The 21,365-nt window shown below is 45.6% G+C and overlaps 1 non-coding gene and 1 pseudogene across 1 annotated transcript; one reads left to right on the plus strand and one right to left on the minus strand.

Annotated features, from left to right (window-relative positions):
* Positions 1 to 7,115: 7,115 nt before the first annotated feature.
* Positions 7,116 to 7,294, minus strand: LOC135017554 (U1 spliceosomal RNA; annotated as a pseudogene).
* Positions 7,295 to 16,577: 9,283 nt separating this feature from the next.
* TRNAN-AUU (transfer RNA asparagine (anticodon AUU)) lies at positions 16,578 to 16,651 on the plus strand. The gene has a single exon. It is a non-coding gene; the product is annotated as a tRNA-Asn (tRNA).
* The last annotated feature ends 4,714 nt before the right edge of the window (positions 16,652 to 21,365 follow it).

Here is a 21,365-nt window from a genome sequence, read left to right on the forward strand (position 1 = left end):
TATGTTGACATGAAGCAGTCGGTCCTCTTCTCCAAGTAGAATCCACGGGTACCTGAAAATAAAAGATAATTATACTCTCCTGATCCAGGTTCCAGATTAAATCCACGTACTTGGCAAAACAACAAACCGAACACCCGGACCAGACGGACTGAAAGGGGTCCCATGTTTACACATGGGATCCCTTTCCACGAATGCAGACATCCGAATCTCGCGAGAATCCGACAGCGGGATGATGACGTTCGTGCGCGCTCGGGCTAGCCGAGCAAGGCGGGAAGGTTCGAACCTGCCTCGGACCCGTGTAAAATGGGTGAAGTTCGGGGGGTTCGGATTCCGACGAACCGAACCCACTCATCACTAGTATGTACGTGAGTGTCAGGTGCCGTGCGCGTACATACGTGTCAGTGCCGTGCGTGTACGTACGTGTGTGTCAAGTGTCGTGCGTGTACGTGTGTGTGTGTGTGTGTGTCAGGTGGCGCGTACCTACATGTGTGTATGTCAGGTGCTGTGCATGTGTGTACGTACAGGCGTGTGTCAGGTGCCGCGCGTGTGTGTGTGTGCCAGGAGCCGCGCGTGTACATGCGTGTGGGTGTCAGGAGCCGTGCGTATACGTACATACGTGTAGGTGTCAGGTGCCGTGCGTATACGTACATACGTGTGTGTGTCAGGAGCCGCGCGTGTTCGTACATGTGTGTGTGTGTCAGGAGCCACGCGTGTGTGTGTGTGTGTCAGGAGCCGCGCGTGTTCGTACATGTGTGTCAGGTGCCGCACGTGTATGTGTGTGTGTGTGTGTTAAATTCCGCGTGTGTACGTACGTATGTGTGTGCCTGGAGCCGCGCGTGTACATACATGTGTGTGTGTGTCAGGTGCTGTACGTGTATGTGTGTGTCTCAGGTGCTGCACGTGTATATGTGTGTATCTCAGGTGCTGCATTTGTATGCGTCAGCTGCCACGTGGGTGTCAGGTGTTGAGCGTGTATGTGTTTGTGTCGCATCTGTATGTGTGTGACTGTCAGGTGCTGCACGTGTATGTGTGTGTCAGGTGCTGCATGTATATATGTGTGTGTTAGGTGCTGTTCATGTATGTGGGAGTGGCAGGTGCTACATGTGTATATATGTGTGAGTGGCAGGTGCTGCGTGTGTATACGAGTGTGTGTGAGGTGCTGCGAGTGTATGTGTGTGTTAGGTGCTCTGAGTGTATATGATTGTGTGTCAGGTGCTGTGCGTGTGTGCGTTAAATGCCACATGTATGTATGTATGTGTGTCAGGTGCTGCGTGTGTGTGTGGGTGTGTCAGGTGCTGCATGTCTGTGTGTGTGAGTGTGTCAGGTGCTGCATGTGTGTGTGTGTGTCTGTCAGGTGCTGCATGTGTGTGTCAGGTGCTGCATGTCTGCGTGTGTGTCAGGCGCTGCATGTCTGTGTCAGGTGCTGCGTGTGTGTGTGTCAGGTGCTGTGTGTATGTGTGTGTCAGGTGCTGCGTATGTGTGTGTGTGTCAGGTGCTGCATGTCTGTGTCAGGTGCTGCGTGTCTGCGTGTGTGTGTCAGGTGCTGCGTGTCTGCGTGTGTGTGTCAGGTGCTGCGTGTCTGCGTGTGTGTGTCAGGTGCTGCGTGTGTGTGTGTGTGTGTGTCAGGTGCTGCGTGTCTGCGTGTGTGTGTCAGGCGCTGCATGTCTGTGTGTCAGGTGCTGCGTGTGTGTGTGTCAGGTGCTGTGTGTGTGTGTCAGGTGCTGCGTGCCGTGTGCGTGTGTCAGGTGCGTGAGTGTGCGTGTGTCAGGTGCGTGAGTGTGTGTGTGTCAGGTGCGTGAGTGTGTGTGTGTCAGGTGCGTGAGTGTGTGTGTCAGGTGCGTGAGTGTGTGTGTGTCAGGCGCTGCGTGTCTGTGTGTGTCAGGCGCTGCGTGTCTGTGTGTGTAAGGCGCTGCGTGTGAGTGTGTGCGTGTGTGTCAGGTCCGTGTGAGTGTCAGGTGCTGCGTCTGTGTGTGTGTGTCAGGTGCTGCGTGTGTGCGTGTGTGTCAGGCGCTGCGTGTGCGTGTGTCAGGCGCTGCAGGGAGGGCGGGGGGGACGGACAGCAGGGAGGGCGGGGGGGGGGGGACACACAGCAGGGAGGGCGGGGGGAGAACGGACACACAGCAGAGAGGAGGAGGGGGGGTGGCCGGACACAGCGGGAGGAGGGGGGGTGGCCGGACACAGCGGGAGGAGGGGGGTGGCCGGACACAGCGGGAGGAGGGGGGGTGGCCGGACACAGCGGGAGGAGGGGGGGTGGCCGGACACAGCGGGAGGGGGGGGTGGCCGGACACAGCGGGAGGGGGGGGTGGACGGACACAGCGGGAGGGGGGGGGGCGGACACAGCGGGAGGAGGGGAGGGTGGCCGGACACAGCGGGAGGAGGGGAGGGTGACCGGACACAGCGGGAGGAGGGGAGGGTGGCCGGACACACAGCAGGGAGGGCGCGGGGGGTAACACACTGCAGGGAGGAGGGGGGGGGACACACAGCAGGGAGGGCAAGGGGGGGGGGCGACGGACACACAGCAGGGGGGGGGAGGGAGACGGACACACAGCAGGGAGGGCGAGAGGGGGAGGGGGGGGTGACTGGTGACCATAGAGACCTTGATAAATACCGCATACTGCAGGGAGGGAGGGCCGGACACAGCGGGAGGAGGAGGAGGGAGGAGTGGCCGGACACAGCTGCCCGAGGCGCCTCCTACTGCCAGCCGCACCACAGACGCGGGGAGGAGACGCAGGCAGCCACCAGGGAAGGTCCGGCGGGCGGCCGGGCACACAGCGGGCGAGCGGGCGGGCGAGCGAGCGGGCGGGCGGGTGGGAGGGGAGGGTGGCCGGGCGGGCGGGAGGGGAGGGTGGCCGGACACGCGGGGGAGAAGTGGAAGCTGGGCACACAGCGGTGGGCTGCCTGACAGAACTCACCCAGTGCTACGATCTCCTCCCGCTTCATGGACCTCAATGAACTCACACGCCGGGAACCGCTGGCTGTCCTCCTGCAGCTCCACGTGACTCCTTCCCGCTCTGTCTCCTCGTGCCCAACTGCCAGAGCTACTCTCTGTACACCCCCTGCTGGCGGTCACTGCGCAGGCGCAACAAATTGAAATGCCCTATCTCTATAATGGGGCATATTTCTCTTAATTAAAAAAACCCTATAACTTTCTGAAAAACCACAACCCCAAAAGGCACTACACTGGGGCATACTCTATCTAGTAAAACAAACCCCAAGTCTTAATTCGTCCTCTATCCTGAGTTATGCCTTCCCAAAAAAATCTTCATTCACTCTATGGGAAAACGTTGTCAAAAAGCCACAGAGGGAGTGGCAGAAAAAAACTGACAGTTGGAACTTTAGCTTACTCCCAATTCCTCATTTTTTATTATTTTGCCCTGAAATTTGTCCTGCAGCAGCGGGTGACGATTCTACGCGTCCATGCCAAATTTCAGCTCAGTACGTCCAATCAGTTTTGAGGTGTAGCCCCTCAAACACCATGCCCCCATCTCAGAAGTTCCCTATGGGAGAATTCCGTTTGTTCGATTCAGCCTTAATATAAGGGCACGACCGTGCCCTTATAATTGACAGTATTGTTTTCTTTCAAAAATCCACTTAATTTTCTTTACCCGATTATTAAAATGGTAATTGACAAAAACAAACTACATTGTCACCAGAAGAGCAATACAAAATGTACAAGTGATATATTAAAATCATCTTTCCAGCTTGAATTTCAATGATGCATTGGGGCAACGATTTTGTGAGAAACATCTTCACCCTTAAATAAAGAATTTTCTTAATTCCTTACCTGTGTGCTAATTAGATATCACCTTGTTTTCACATTAAACAGACTTCCACATGAGAAAACAGCAAAGATGCAGTGGCGTTAATGTTTCCTGGTGTCAACCTGTATTATTTCCGTAGATACTGAAATGAGGATGCATCTTGCTGCCTTTCCAATGAAGCAAGTTTAATTTAGTAATAGGTGAAAAACCATCCCTACAAAGATGTTAATCAGATACTTGGCTTTGTGGACACTTTTCAGAGAACAAATTTGTTATCATAAAAATAAAGCCAGAAAATGAAGAGCTGTTTAATCACTCAATTGGATTTTTCTGCCAGCATTTTTCTTTTTCTCTGCAACCCACTGCTAAATTGTGCTTCCTAGCTGTTTTTTTATAAAATCACTTAATCAAATCTAACTCTGATTACATCAGAGAAGGCCAGGTACCCTACACCATAAGAGGGGGTTTGCAATTTTGACTTGTCTACTTAAATATCACCAAAATCTGATCACAAGGTCAATTACGTCCCTGGGTGGGATTAAACCACCAACCTTTTGATTAATAGCTGAACACACTAACCGATTGCGCCACAGAGACACTTTGCAAAAAGTACATACTGACAAAGACTAATAAGCATTCATCTAGAACGTTTCCTAGAAAAACTTTAAAAAGTCAATAATCTGGAGAGTTTTTGTAAGATGTTTCTTCCAGCAACCAATGAAGAAACACATTGGTACTTTCGCATGATGAGTGAGTGCTTCAGGATCTCTTGCACTTACATGTGTAGCAGAGTACTGCACTGGAAGCATGCTGGGCCCATAACCCAGAGGTAGGCAGATTGAAACTATCCTTTGCTATATGCATTTTTTTTTGTTCATTAAAGTAATCCAAAACTGGGATTGATATTTTAGCTTTTAGTTTTACTTAAAGTACAATAACTTTTACCATTTTAATTTGTTTTAATAGTATATTGACAGTATTGTTTTCTTTCAAAAATCCAATTAATTTTCTTTACCCGATTATTAAAATGGTAATTGACAAAAACAAACTACATTGTCACCAGAAGAGCAATACAAAATGTACAAGTGATATATTAAAATCATCTTTCCAGCTTGAATTTCAATGACGCATTGGGGCAACGATTTTGTGAGAAACATCTTCACCCTTAAATAAAGATTTTCTTAATTCCTTACCTGTGTGCTAATTAGATATCACCTTGTTTTCACATTAAACAGACTTCCATATGAGAAAACAGCAAAGATGCAGTGGCTTGGATTTTTGAAAGAAAACAATACTGTCAATATACTATTAAAACAAATTAAAATGGTAAAAGTTATTGTACTTTAAGTAAAAATAAAAGCTAAAATATCAATCCCAGTTTTGGATTACTTTAATGAACAAAAAAATAATGCATATAGCAAAGGATAGTTTCAATCTGCCTACCTCTGGGTTATGGGCCCAGCATGCTTCCATTGCAGTACTCTGCTGCACATGTAAGTGCAAGAGATCCTGAAGCACTCACTCATCATGCGAAAGTACCAATGTGTTTCTTCATTGGTTGCTGGAAGAAACATCTTACAAAAACTCTCCAGATTATTGACTTTTTAAAGTTTTTCTAGGAAACGTTCTAGATGAATGCTTATTAGTCTTTGTCAGTATGTACTTTTTGCAAAGTGTCTCTGTGGCGCAATTGGTTAGTGTGTTCAGCTATTTATCAAAAGGTTGGTGGTTCAATCCCACCCAGGGATGTAATTGACCTTGTGATCAGATTTTGGTGATATTTAAGTAGACAAGTCAAAATTGCAAACCCCCTCTTATGGTGTAGGGTACCTGGCCTTCTCTGATGTAATCAGAGTTAGATCTGATTAAGTGATTTTATAAAAAAAAACAGCTAGGAAGCACAATTTAGCAGTGGGTTGCAGAGAAAAAGAAAAATGCTGGCAGAAAAATCCAATTGAGTGATTAAACAGCTCTTCATTTTCTTGCTTTATTTTTATGATAACAAATTTGTTCTCAGAAAAGTGTCCACAAAGCCAAGTATCTGATTAACATCTTTGTAGGGATGGTTTTTCACCTATTACTAAATTAAACTTGCTTCATTGGAAAGGCAGCAAGATGCATCCTCATTTCAATATCTACGGAAATAATACAGGTTGACACCAGGAAACATTAACGCCACTGCATCTTTGCTGTTTTCTCATGTGGAAGTCTGTTTAATGTGAAAACAAGGTGATATCTAATTAGCACACAGGTAAGGAATTAAGAAAATCTTTATTTAAGGGTGAAGATGTTTCTCACAAAATCGTTGCCCCAATGCATCATTGAAATTCAAGCTGGAAAGATGATTTTAATATATCACTTGTACATTTTGTATTGCTCTTCTGGTGACAATGTAGTTTGTTTTTGTCAATTACCATTTTAATAATCGGGTAAAGAAAATTAATTGGATTTTTGAAAGAAAACAATACTGTCAATATACTATTAAAACAAATTAAAATGGTAAAAGTTATTGTACTTTAAGTAAAAATAAAAGAGCAAAAATATCAATCCCAGTTTTGGATTACTTTAATTAACAAAAAAAAATGCATATAGCAGAGGATAGTTTCAATCTGCCTACCTCTGGGTTATGGACCCAGCATGCTTCCATTACAGTACTCTGCTGCACATGTAAGTGCAAGAGATCCTGAAGCACTCACTCATCATGGGAAAGTACCAATGTGTTTCTTCATTGGTTGATGGAAGAAACATCTTACAAAAACTCTCCACATTATTGACTTTTTAAAATGTTTCTAGGAATCGTTCTAGATGAATGCTTATTAGCCTTTGTCAGTATGGACTTTTGCAAAGTGTTGCTGTGGCGCAATCAGTTAGTGTGTAAGGCTATTAACCAAAAGGTTGGTGGTTCTATCCCACCCAGGGACTTAATTGACCTTGTTATCAGATTTTGGTGATCTTTAAGTAGACAAGTCAAAATTTCAAACCCCCTGTTATGGTGTAGGGTACCTGGCCTTCTCTGATGTAATCAGAGTTAGATTTGATTCAGTGAATTTATAAAAACAGCTAGGAAGCACAATTTAGCAGTGGGTTGCAGAGAAAAAGAAATATGCTGGCAGAAAAATCCAATTGAGTGATTAAACAGCTCTTCATTTTCTGGCTTTATTTTATGCTAACAAATTTGTGCTCTGAAAAGTGTCCACAAAGCCAAGTATCTGATTAACACCTTTGTAGGGATGGTTTTTCACCTATTATTAAATTAAACTTGCTTCATTGGAAAGGCAGCAAGTGATGTCATCCAAGCAGTGGGTCAAAGTTGGCTTCAAACCTCGTCTGCTTATGAAAAGAGAAAAGGGGTATGCAGGGCATGGCGGCCTTTTGCGGTGCTTGGATGACCCCTAGTTCGCATTAAATAATGCAGTCGAGTTTCCCACATTTGGGGAAATCACAGGGGTCAGCATACCAAGAATGCAATGAATGAAACGCTCCCTGGGAGAACAGTCTTCATGACCATGGTATCTCCTATGCAAAATAAGTATGATTTGGGATAGGGCTGGGGAGGGCCTCTGCTCAGGCACATCTCTGTCAAGTAAAGGAGATTCAACTGAGGCAGCACAAGGGAACTCTCATCTGGGGACAACAACTGCAGGGAGAACACATATTCTCAGATGAACATGGGAGGGCAGAAGGCTGCCTAATACTGAAGCACCCCCAAACAACAAACCAAATGCAACAACTAGTGCAAGCATTCCTGGGGGAAGGCCTGCAGCAGATGGATTTGCATATGGCGATGTCATCCAAGCAGTGGGTCAAAGTTGGCTTCAACCCTCGTCTGCATATGAAAAGAGAAAAGGGGCGTGCAGGGCATGGCGGCCTTTTGCGGCACTTGGATGACCCCTAGTTCACATTTCTTGCAGCAGCTGGGCACTGTAACAGCTCCAGAGCTGCTCTGTAAGGCAAGTAAAAGGGTGTGGGCCCTGCAGCACTACCTGTAGTTCGCATTGTGCGAGACCCCTAGTTCGCATTAAACACCCCCACCCTCCTTCGGTGTGGGGCTCATGTTGGCCATGCCCCAGCCCCTGAAGCATTCACGCTGATTTCTTGCAGCAGCTGGGCACTGTAACAGCTCAAGAGCTGCTCTGTAAGGCAAGTAAAAGGGTGTGGGCCCTGCAGCACTACCTGTAGTTTGCATTGTGCTTTGGAAGGCACAAAGTAAGCAGAGGGGAGGAGAAGTCAGGATAGTGCACAAGGGTATAGACGGGAGGGGCTCAAGAAAAAAGAAGTGGAAACAGACAGCAAACTAGGCTTCCAATGCACAATGCAAACTACAGGTAGTGCTGCAGGGCCCACACCCTTTTACTTGCCTTACAGAGCAGCTCTGGAGCTGTTTAATCACTCAATTGGATTTTTCTGCCAGCATAATTTTTCTCTTACGTCCTAGAGGATGCTGGGGACTCCGTAAGGACCATGGGGGATAGACGGGCTCCGCAGGAGACATGGGCACTTTAAGAAAGACTTTAGATCTGGGTGTGCACTGGCTCCTCCCTCTATGCCCCTCCTCCAGACCTCAGTTTACTACTGTGCCCAGAGGAGACTGGGTGCTTTTCAGGGAGCTCTCCTGAGTTTCCTGACAGAAAGTATATTTGTTAGATTTTTTTATTTTCAGGGAGCCTGCTGGCAACAGACTCTCTGCATCGAGGGGCGGAGGGGAGAGATGCACACCTACTTCTGTGAGTTGATAGGCTCTGCTTCTTAGGCTACTGTACAGCATTAGCTCCAGAGGGATCGGTACGCAGGTCTCACCCTCGCCGTCCGTCCCAGCGCCGCGCCGCCGTCCCCCTCGCAGAGCCGGAAGATAGAAGCCGGGTGAGTATGAGAAGAAAAGAAGACTTCAGAGGCGGCGGAAGACTTCATGATCTTCACTGAGGTAACGCACAGCAGTAAAGCTGTGCTCCATTGCTCCCATACACCTCTCACACGGCAGTCAGTGTAAGGGTGAAGGGCGCAGGGGGGACGCCCTGGGCAGCAATATAGACCTCTCTTTGGCAAATTAAATATATATGCAGCTAGGCACTGTATATATATATATAAGAGCCCCCGCCATTTTTTTACTATATTTGAGCGGGACAGAAGCCCGTCGCTGAGGGGGTGGGGCTTCTCCCTCAGCACTCACCAGCGCCATTTTCTCCACGGCACCGCTGAGGGGAAGCTCCACGGACTCTCCCCTGCTTATACCACGGTAGAAAGAGGGTCTTAAAGAAGAGGGGGGCACATAATTAGGCGCATATATATATGGAAATACAGCGCTACTGGGTAAACATAAAATTATTGTGTTTTTTTCCTGGGTCATATAGCGCTGGGGTGTGTGCTGGCATACTCTCTCTCTCTGTCTCTCCAAAGGGCCTTGTTGGGGAACTGTCCTCAGATAAGAGGATTCCCTGAGTGTATGGTGTGTCGGTACACGTGTGTCGACATGTCTGAGGTAGAAGGCTCTCCTAGAGAGGAGCAGGAGCAAATTAATGTGGTGTCTCCATCGACAACGCCGACACCTGACTGGATGGATATGTGGAATGTTTTAAGTGCTAATGTAAACTTATTACACAAGAGATTAGACAAAGCTGAAGCTAGGGAACAGTCAGGGAGTCAACCCCTGCCTGTCCCTATGTCGCAGGGACCTTCGGGTCTCAAAAGCGCCCACTATCCCAAATAGTTGACACAGATACCGACACGGATTCTGACTCCAGTGTCGACTACTATGATGCAAAGTTACAGCCAAAATTGGCTAAATGTATTCGATATATGATTATTGCACTAAAAGATGTTTTGCACATCACAGAGTCCCCTGTCCCTGACACGAGGGTACACATGTATAAGGGAAAGAAACCTGAGATAACCTTTCCCCCCTCACATGAGTTGAACGAATTATGTGAAAAAGCTTGGGAATCTCCAGACAAAAAGCTGCAGATTCCCAAAAGGATTCTTATGGCGTATCCTTTCCCGCCAATGGACAGGATACGGTGGGAATCCTCCCCTAGGGTGGATAAAGCATTGACACGCTTATCCAAAAAGGTAGCGCTGCCATCCCAGGATACGGCTACCATCAGGGACCCTGCTGACCGCAAGCAGGAGGTTACCCTAAAGTCCATTTACACACATTCTGGTACCTTACTCAGACCGGCAATTGCGTCGGCCGGGGTTGTAGCGCGGTGGCAGCATGGACAGATACCTTATCAGCAGAGATTGAGACCCTAGATAAGGATGCTATGTTATTGACCATAGGGCATATAAAAGATGCTGTCCTATATATGAGAGATGCTCAAAGTGACATTAGTCTACTGGGTTCTAGAATAAACGCTATGTCGATTTCTGCTAGATGAGTCCTATGGACCCGGCAATGGACAGGTGATGCCGACTCAAAAAGGCATATGGAGGTTTTACCTTACAGGGGTGAGGAATTGTTTGGGGAAGGTCTCTCGGACCTAGTCTCCACAGCTACAGCTGGTAAATCAAATTTTTTGCCTTATATTCCCTCACAGCCTAAGAAAGCACCACATTATCAAATGCAGTCCTTTCGATCACAGAGAAACAAGAAAGTACGAGGTGCGTCGTTTCTTGCCAGAGGTAAGGGCAGAGGGAAGAAGCTGCACAACACAGCTAGTTCCCAGGAACAGAAGTCCTCCCCGGCCTCTACAAAATCCACTGCATGACGCTGGGGCTCCGCTAAAGGAGTCCGCCCAGTTGGGGGCACGTCTTCGAGTTTTCAGCCACATCTGGGTTCATTCGCAGGTGGATCCCTAGGCAATAGAAATTGTTTCTCAGGGTTACAAGCTGCAATTCGAAGAGGTGCCTCCTCGCCGGTTTTTCAAATCGGCCCTACCATCTTCTCCCCAGGAAAGGGAGATAGTGTTAAATGCAATTCACAAATTGTATCTTCAACAGGTGGTGGTCAAGGTTCCCCTGCTTCAACAAGGAAAGGGAAATTATTCGACCCTGTTTGTAGTCCCAAAACCGGACGGTTTGGTCAGACCCATATTAAATTTAAAATCCCTGAACCTATACTTGAAAAGGTTCAAGTTCAAGATGGAATCGCTAAGAGCGGTCATCGCCAGCCTAGAAGGGGGGGATTTTATGATATCTCTGGACATAAAGGATGCATACCTTCATGTACTCATTTATCCACCTCATCAGGCGTACCTAAGATTTGCGGTACAGTATTGTCATTACCAATTTCAGACGTTGCCGTTTGGTCTCTCCAGAATTTTCTCCAAGAATTTTCACCAAGGTAATGACGGAAATTATGGTGCTCCTGCGAAAGCAAGGTGTCACAATTATCCCGTACTTGAACGATCTCCTCATAAAAGCGAGATCAAGAGAGCAGTTGCTGAACAGCGTATAACTTTCACTGAAGGTGTTACAGCAACACGGCTGGATTCTCAATATCCCGAAGTCGCAGTTGGTTCCTACGACTCGTCTGACTTTGCTTGGGCATTATTCTGGATACGGACCAGAAAAGGGTTTATCTTCCGATAGAAAAGGCCCAGGAACTCATGACTCTGGTCAGGAACCTATTGAAACCAAAACAGGTGTCAGTGCATCACTGCACTCGAGTCCTGGGAATGATGGTGGCATCATACGAGGCCATTCCCTTCGGCAGGTTCTATGCGAGGATCTTGCAATGGGACCTACTGGACAAGTGGTCCGGGTCACATCTACAGATTCATCAGTTGATCACCCTGTCCCCCAGGGCCAGGGTATCTCTCCTGTGGTGGCTGCAGAGTGCTCACCTTCTAGAGGGCCGCAGGTTCGGCATTCAGGACTGGATCCTGGTGACCACGAACGCGAGCCTCCGAGGTTGGGGAGCAGCCACACAGGGAAGAAATTTCCAAGGTCTTTGGTCAAGTCAGGAGACTTGTCTTCACATCAACATCCTGGAGCTAAGGGCCATATACAACGCCCTATGTCAAGCGGAGACCTTACTTCGCGACCAACCAGTTCTGATCCAGTCAGACAACGTCACCGCAGTAGTTCATGTAAACCGCCAAGGCGGCACAAGGAGCAGAGTGGCGATGGCGGAAGCCACCAGAATTCTTCGCTGGACGGAGAATCATGTAAGCGCACTGTCAGCAGTGTTCATTCCGGGAGTGGACAACTGGGAAGCAGACTTCCTCAGCAGACACAACCTACATCCAGGAGAGTGGGGACTCCATCAGGAAGTCTTCGCACAGATTGCAAGTCGGTGGGGACTGTTCCAGATAGACATGATGGCGTCCCGCCTCAACAAAAAGCTACAGAGGTATTGCACCAGGTCAAGAGACCCTCAGGCAGTAGCTGTAGACGCCCTAGTGACACCGTGGGTGTTCCGGTCGGTCTATGTATTTCCTCCTCTACCTCTCATACCCAAGGTGTTGATAATAGTAAGAAAAAGAGGAGTAAGAACAATTCTCATTGTTTCAGATTGGCCGCGAAGGACCTGGTATCCAGATCTGCAGGAAATGCTCACAGAAGATCCGTGGCCACTTCCTCTAAGACAGGACCTGTTGCAACAGGGGCCCTGTCTGTTCCAAGACTTACCGCGGCTGCGTTTGACGGCATGGCGGTTGAACGCCGGATCCTAGCGGAAAAGGGTATTCCAGATGAGGTCATTCCTACGCTAATAAAGGCTAGGAAGGACGTGACATCTAAACATTATCACTGTATATGGCGAAAATATGTTTCTTGGTGTGAGGCCAGGAATGCTCATACGGAAGAATTCCACCTGGGCCACTTCCTTCACTTCCTACAAACTGGAGTGAATTTGGGCCTAAAATTAGGCTCTATTAAGGTTCAGATTTTGGCCTTATCCATTTTCTTTCAAAAGGAATTGGCCTCTCTTCCTGAAGTAAGTACAAACTTTTGTGAAGGGAGTACTGCATATTCAGCCTCCTTTTGTACCTCCGGTGGTCCCTTGGGACCTTAACGTGGTGTTAAGGTTATGGTTTGAACCACTTAAAATGGTGGAGTTTAAATATCTCACTTGGAAGGTGGTCATGTTATTAGCCTTGGCTTCCGCTAGGCGAGTGTCGGAATTAGCAGCTTTATCACATAAAATCCCCTATCTGGTTTTCCATATGGATAGAGCGGAATTGCAGACCCGTCCTCAATTCCTGCTAATAGTGGACTCATCCTTTCATATGAACCAACCTATCGTGATGCCTGTGGCTACGCGTGACTTGGAGGATTCCGAGTCCCTTGATGTGGTCAGGGCTTTGAAAATTTACGTGGCCAGAACGGCTAGAGTCAGAAAAACAGAAGCACTGTTTGTCCTGTATGCAGCCAACAAGATTGGCACCCCTGCTTCAAAGCAGACTATTGCTCTCTGGATCTGTAACACGATTCAGCAGGCGCATTCTATGGCGGGATTGCCGTTGCCTAATTCAGTCAAGGCCCATTCCACTAGGAAGGTGGGCTCTTCTTGGGCAGCTGCCCGAGGGGTCTCGGCACTACAGCTGTGCCGAGCTGCTACTTGGTCGGGTTCAAACACCTTTGCAAAGTTCTATAAGTTTGATACCCTGGCTGAGGAGGACCTCCTGTTTGCTCAATCGGTGCTGCAGAGTCATCCGCAGGAGCCCGTTTGGGAGCTTTGGTATAATCCCCATGGTCCTTACGGAGTCCCCAGCATCCTCTAGGACGTAAGAGAAAACAAGATTTTAAACCTACCGGTAAATCTTTTTCTCGTAGTCCGTAGAGGATGCTGGGTGCCCGTCCCAAGTGCGGACTACTTCTGCAAGACTTGTATATAGTTATTGCTTACATAAGGGTTATATGTTAGTTTTCATCGGTCTTGGACTGATGCTATGTTGTTTTCATACTGTTAACTGGGTAGTATATCACAAGTTATACGGTGTGATTGGTGTGGCTGGTATGAATCTTGACCTTGGATTAACAAAAATCCTTTCCTCGTACTGTCCGTCTCCTCTGGGCACAGTTTCTCTAACTGAGGTATGGAGGAGGGGCATAGAGGGAGGAGCCAGTGCACACCCAGATCTAAAGTCTTTCTTAAAGTGCCCATGTCTGCTGCGGAGCCCGTCTATCCCCCATGGTCCTTACGGAGTCCCCATCATCCTCTACGGACTACGAGAAAAAAATTTTACCGGTAGGTTTAAAATGTTATTTTTTTCTCTGCAACCCACTGCTAAATTGTGCTTCCTAGCTGTTTTTTATAAAATCACTTAATTAAATCTAACTCTGATTATGTCAGAGAAGGCCAGGTACCCTACACCATAAGAGGGGGTTTGAAATTTTGACTTGTCTACTTAAAGATCACCAAAATCTGATCACAAGGTCAATTACATCCCTGGGTGGGATTGAACCACCAACCTTTTGGTTAATAGCCCATGTAAGTGAAAGAGATCCTGAAGCACTCACTCATCATGGGAAAGTACCAATGTGTTTCTTACAAAAATTCTCCAGATTATTGACTTTTTAAAGTTTTTCTAGGAAACGGTCTAGATGAATGCTTATTAGCCTTTGTCAGTATCTACTTTTGCAAGGTGTCTATGTGGCGCAATCGGTTAGCATGTTTGGCTTTTAACCAAAAGGTTGGTGGTTCAATCCCACCCAGGGATGTATTTGACCTTGTAATCAGATTTTGGTGATCTTTAAGTAGACAAGTCAAAATTTCAAACCCCCTCTTATGGTGTAGGGTACCTGGCCTTCTCTGATGTAATCAGAGTTAGATTTGATTAAGTGATTTTATAAAAAAACAGCTAGGAAGCACAATTTAGCAGTGGGTTGCAGAGAAAAAAAATTATGCTGGCAGAAAAGTCCAATTGAGTGACGAAACAGCTCTTCATTTTCTGATTTTATGTTTATGCTAACAAATTTGCTCTATGAAAAGTGTCCACAAAGCCAAGTCTCTGATTAACACCTTTGTAGGAATGGTTTTTCACCTATTACTGAATTAAACTTGCTTCATTGGAAAGGCAGCAAGATGCATCCTCATTTCAATGTCTACTGAAATAATACAGGTTGACACCAGGAAACATAAACGTCACTGCATCCTTGCTGCTTCCTCATGGGGAAGTCTGTTTAATGTGAAAACAAGGTGATATCTAATCAGCACACAGGTAAGGAATTAAGAAAATCTTTCTTTATGGGTGAAGATGTTTCTCACAAAATTGTTGCACCAAAGCATCATTGAATTTCAAGCTGGAAAGATGATTTTAATATATCACTTGTACATTTTGTACTGCTCTTCTGGTGACAATGTAGTTTGTTTTTGTCAATTACCATTTTAATAATAGGGTAAAGAAAATTAAGTGGATTTTTGAAAGAAAACAATACTGTCAATATACTATTAAAACAAATTAAAATGGTAAAAGTTATTGTACTTTAAGTAAAAATAAAAGAGCCAAAATATCAATCCCAGTTTTGGATTACTTTAATTAACAAAAAACAATGCATATAGCAGAGGATAGTTTCAATCTGCCTACCTCTGGGTTATGGGCCCAGCATGCTTCCGTTGCAGTACTTTGCTGCTCATGTAAGTGCAAGAGATCCTGAAGCACTCACTCATCATGGGAAAGTACCAATGTGTTTCTTACAAAAACTCTCCAGATTATTGACTTTTTAAAGTTTTTCTGGGAAACGTTCTAGATGAATGCTTATTAGCCTTTGTCAGTATATACTTTTACGAGGTGTCTCTGTGGTGCAATCGGTTAGCATGTTTGGCTATTAACCAAAAGGTTGGTGGTTCAATCCCACCCATGGATGTAATTGACCTTGTGATTAGATTTTGGTAATCTTTAAGTAGACAAGTCAAAATGTCAAACTCCCTCTTATGGTGTAGGGTACCTGGCCTTCTCTGATGTAATCAGAGTTAGATTTGATTAAGTGATTTTATAAAAAACAGCTAGGAAGCACAATTTAGCAGTGGGTTGCAGAGAAAAAAAATTATGCTGGCAGAAAAGTCCAATTGAGTGATTAAACAGCTCTTCATTTTCTGATTTTATGTTTATGCTAACAAATTTGCTCTCTGAAAAGTGTCCACAAAGCCAAGTCTCTGATTAACACCTTTGTAGGAATGGTTTTTCACCTATTACTGAATTAAACTTGCTTCATTGGAAAGGCAGCAAGATGCATCCTCATTTCAATGTCTACTGAAATAATACAGGTTGACACCAGGAAACATAAACGTCACTGCATCCTTGCTTCTTCCTCATGGGGAAGTCTGTTTAATGTGAAAACAAGGTGATATCTAATCAGCACACAGGTAAGGAATTAAGAAAATCTTTCTTTATGGGTGAAGATGTTTCTCAAAAAATTGTTGCACCAAAGCATCATTGAAATTCAAGCTGGAAAGATGATTTTAATATATCACTTGTACATTTTGTACTGCTCTTCTGGTGACAATGTAGTTTGTTTTTGTCAATTACCATTTTAATAATAGGGTAAAGAAAATTAAGTGGATTTTTGAAAGAAAACAATACTGTCAATATACTATTAAAACAAATTAAAATGGTAAAAGTTATTGTACTTTAAGTAAAAATAAAAGAGCCAAAATATCAATCCCAGTTTTGGATTACTTTAATTAACAAAAAACAATGCATATAGCAGAAGATAGTTTCAATCTGCCTACCTCTGGGTTATGGGCCCAGCATGCTTCCGTTGCAGTACTCTGCTGCTTATGTAAGTGCAAGAGATCCTGAAGCACTCACTCATCATGGGAAAGTAGCAATGTGTTTCTTACAAAAACTCTCCAGATTATTGACTTTTTAAAGTTTTTCTAGGAAACGTTCTAGATTGATGCTTATTAGCCTTTGTCAGAATAAACTTTTACGAGGTGTCTCTGTGGTGCAATCGGTTAGCATGTTTGGCTATTAACCAAAAGGTTGGTGGTTCAATCCCATCCAGGGATGTAATTGACCTTGTGATCAGATTTTGGTGATCTTTAAGTAGACAAGTCAAAATTTCAAACCCCCTCTTATGATGTAGGGTACCTGGCCTTCTCTGATGTAATCAGAGTTAGATTTGATTAAGTGATTTTATAAAAAACAGCTAGGAAGCACAATTTAGCAGTGGGTTGCAGAGAAAAAAAAATTATGCTGGCAGAAAAGTCCAATTGAGTGATTAAACAGCTCTTCATTTTCTGACTTTATTTTTATGCTAACAAATTTGCTCTCTGAAAAGTGTCCACAAAGCCAAGTCTCTGATTAACACCTTTGTAGGAATGTTTTTTCACCTATTACTGAATTAAACTTGCTACATTGGAAAGGCAGCAAGATGCATCCTCATTTCAATGTCTACTGAAATAATACAGGTTGACACCAGGAAACATAAACGTTACTGCATCCTTGCTGCTTTCTCATGTGGAAGTCTGTTTAATGTGAAAACAAGGTAATATCTAATCAGCACACAGGTAAGGAATTAAGAAAATCTTTCTTTATGGGTGAAGATGTTTCTCACAAAATTGTTGTCCCAATGCATCATTGAAATTCAAGATGGAAGATGATTTTAATATATCACTTGTACATTTTGCATTGCTCTTCTGGTGACAATGTAGTTTGTTTTTGTCAATTACCATTTCAGTAATAGGGTAAAGAAAATTAAGTGCATTTTTTAAAGAAAACAATGCTGTCAATATACTATTAAAACAAATTAAAATGATAAAAGTTATTGTACTTTAAGTAAAAATAAAAGAGCCAAAATATCAATCCCAGTTTTTGATTACTTTAATTATAAAAAAAAAATGCACATAGCAGAGGATAGTTTCGATCAATCGACCTCTGGGTTATGGGCCTAGCATCCTTCCATTACACTACTCTGCTGCTCATGGAAGTCCGAGAGATCCTGAAGACTAAATTGATTAAAGGCCTAAAAGTACTGGACTATAAGGAAAGACTTACTAGGCTGAATATGTATACACTAGAAAAGAGGTGCCTAAGAGGAGATATTATTAATATCTTCAAATATGTAAAGATACATAACAAAGAGTTATCAGAGGAATTATTTATTAAAAGAACACGTGGTCACTCGCTGCGACTGGAGGAAAGTTCAGAACGCAATGGAGGAAAGGGTTCTTAACTGTTAGGGCAATCAGGATGTGGAATTCCCTGCCAGGGAAGGTGGTAATGGCGGACTCTGTAATTGGATTTAAAAAAGGAATGGATACATTTCTGAATGAAAAAGCTATCCAAGGTTATAATACTTAAAATATCAACAAGGTTAATCCGGGGGTAACATGAGTTATAGTAGCTAACTAGTCATAAAACATTATTCAGCAAGTATGTAGAATCATCACAACTTAAAACAGGTTGAACACGATGGGCAATTTGCCTCTATTCAACCTCAAAAACTATGTTACTATATGTTACTATATTACTGTAGTATACAGAACACCACAATGCAATGAGCAGTGATAGTGAGCACTGATGAGGATACTAGAACTGACACTGAGCAGCAAGATGCAGCACTGGACTATTAGTAATGTACTGTAGTATGCTGAGCACCACAATGCAGCACAAGACAATGAGCAGTGATACTGAGCACTGATGAGGATACTACTGAGAACTGACACTGAGCAGGAGAGACACACTACTAGTATTACTGAGCAGCAATAAGTAACCACTGATACTGAGCACTGATATTGAGATTTCCACTGAGAGAACATAGCCACGTCCTCTCCGCTCTCTCTTCAATGCACGAGTAAAAATGGCGGCAACGTGCAGCTCTATATATAATATCCGAATCTCGCGAGAATCCGACAGCGGGATGATGACATTTTCCCTTGTTCAGGTTTTCCGAGTCTGGCGGGAACAACCGAGCCTGCCTCAAACCAGTGTAAACAACGTGGAGTTCGTGGGGAATTCGGTTCTCGGAGAACCGAACCCGCTCCTCTCTACCTTATACCCATCAATTTTTTTTATTTTCAATCTAAGCCCCTGCAGTTTTCTGTAAGCATCTGCTTCGCTATCATGATCAACAAGTCACAAGGGCAAACACTCAGGGCTTGAGGCATAGATCTTTGGACCAGCTGCTACAAGCATGGCAGAGGTGTCACTATCACTGGTGACACCCAGAGAGGTGGCGAGGGAGATTGTAATGCAGTGCGTGCAAATAAGCAGCGCAATGGTAAAAAGGAGGCATGATTTCATAGGTAGGGGCGTGGCCTGGTGGCCTGAATCTACATTTTGTTGCTCCGGGTGTCCCGGGGGTTGGGGGCTGCACCCGGGGACTAGTGTGTAAGCGGTGCTGGCTCCTGCACAGTGACAGGGCATGGCCACCCAGTATGACACCTCCCTTCTTGACCATGCTGTAATTGCAGTCGCACTGCAGTTCAGCGTGATCATAAACAATGGTGTAGCCTCCTGCTGGTGCAGACTGTATGTGCGCGCAGGAAGCCGCCACCATTTTTGTGATCACAGCGGCTGAATGTGATGTCATACAGCCGCTGTGACCACGCCCCCTGTGTCTCCTCCATTGCAGACCCCATTTTGAAGCCTTGCCCCCGCACTGCTCCATCCCTGACTTGGAAATGGAGTGTTGCTGACCCCACTCTCCCCCCCTGCCCCGATTGACAGGCAGAGGCGATCGCATGCAGGCACATGCATATGCTCTTAGCAATTTTTGCAGTTGGATCGCTTATTGTGATTGCAATCCAACCTGAATCAGGCCCTATTACCAATCACAATGCGCTGCGGGCAGTACAAAATTGGGTTAATATAGGAGAAAAACCCCCAGACCTGTGCTCCTTAACTGTACCTGGTGGCTAGTGGAGCGGCTGCCCAGTAATCAGTGTCCACCCCAGTGCGCACACGGCCCACCCCCTACGGCCACGCTCCCCTTTATCAGCGGCCTCGTGATCCGGAAGGGCGGTGTGTGTGTGTGACTGACCTTAGGAAGAAACCGGAGCCTCCGCTGCAGTGACCCAGCAACCAGGGCACGGGAGTATACAGCGCCGCTGGGAGTGATGAAGCTGCAGTAAAGATGTCTATTAGACCTAGCCTGCTGCAGCCCTTGTAGATTATCATAAAACAAGTTCTTCTTTTCTTGTCAAAATTAATAGCTAAGAATAGGCTGCCTGAGGCAGGCCCCTGTTAAGTGGCCTGCTACTGAAGGCACCAACTACAAACTGAACTCCCTGTTCATGGAAGCGGGGTTATAGAGGAGGATGCGCTGAGCATCTTGGGAACAGTCAAAAGCTTTGAGCCGGTTGGTGCCTCAGATCAAGATCCTACTCTACACCCCAATGTGAATCCTTGTGGAGTCCAGTGTACCCCACAGAAGAAATTAATGTGTCACACCCATTGGCAGCAACCTAAGAATAGCTGCTGACGGGCACAATTGAGAAAGGAAGGGGGGGGGGCATTTGAATCCAGCACATAGATGCAATTCAAATATGTAATTTGTACCTTCCTATTTTAAAATATAATGGATGAACCTCACCCTGTGAGAACAATCTTCATGATCAAGAGATCTAATATGTAAAATAAGTATGAGTTGGGATAGGGCTGGGGAGGGTGGCAGCTCGGGCAGCCCCTCCCCCGTCAAGTTAAGGAGATTCAACTGAGGAAGCACAAGGGAACTCTCGTCTGGGGACAACAACTGCAGGGAGACCACATCTTTTCAGATGAACATGGGAGGGCGGAAGGCTGCCTAATACTTAAGCACCATCAAATATCAAACCATATCCAACAACTAGTACAAGCATTCCTGGGGGAAGGTCTGCAGCAGACGGATTTGCATACGGTGATGTCATCCAAGCAGTGGGCCAAAGTTGGCTGGAACCCTCATCTGCATATAAAAAGAGAAAAGGGGCATGCAGGGCATGGCGGCCTTTTGCAGTGCTTGGATGACCCCTAGTTCGCATTAAACACCCCCACCCTCCTTTGGTGTGGGGCTCATGTTGGCCATGCCCCATCCCCTGAAGCATTCATGCTGATTTCTTGCAACAGCTGGGCACTGTAACAGCTCCAGAGCTGCTCTGTAAGGCAAGTAAAAGGGTGTGGGCCCTGCAGCACCACCTGTAGTTCGCATTGTGCGTTGGAAGGCACAAAGTAAGCAGACGGGAGGAGAAGTCAGGATAGTACACAAGGGCATCCTTTTTTCTTAGTCCATAGAGGATGCTGGGGTCACATTAAGAACCATGGGGTATAGACGGGATCCGCAAGAGACATGGGCACTTTAAGACTTTCAAAGGGTGTGAACTGGCTCCTCCCTCTTTGCCCCTCCTCCAGAATCCAGTTATAGGAACTGTGCCCAGGGAGACGGACATTTCGAGGAAAGGATTTATTGTTAAACTAAGGTGAGCATCTTACCAGCTCACACCTTAAGCATGCCGCAGAACGTGGCATTCAACAGAACACAAGCCAACGGCATGAACAATTGCAGCAAAAAGCTGACCAGAACCGTAACACAACATGTGTATAACCACAAGTAATAACTGCAGACACAGTATGGACTGGGACGGGTGCCCAGCATCCTCTACGTACTAAGAGAAAAGGATTTACCGGTAGGTATTAAAATCCTATTTTCTCATACGACCTAGAGGATGCTGGGGTCACATTAAGAACCATGGGGTTATACCAAAGCTCTTGAACGGGTGGGAGAGTGCGTACGACTCTGCAGCACCGA

The sequence above is a fragment of the Pseudophryne corroboree genome, unplaced genomic scaffold, assembly GCF_028390025.1.
Source record: "Pseudophryne corroboree isolate aPseCor3 unplaced genomic scaffold, aPseCor3.hap2 scaffold_316, whole genome shotgun sequence".
In the NCBI taxonomy this organism is placed as follows: Eukaryota; Metazoa; Chordata; class Amphibia; order Anura; family Myobatrachidae; genus Pseudophryne; species Pseudophryne corroboree.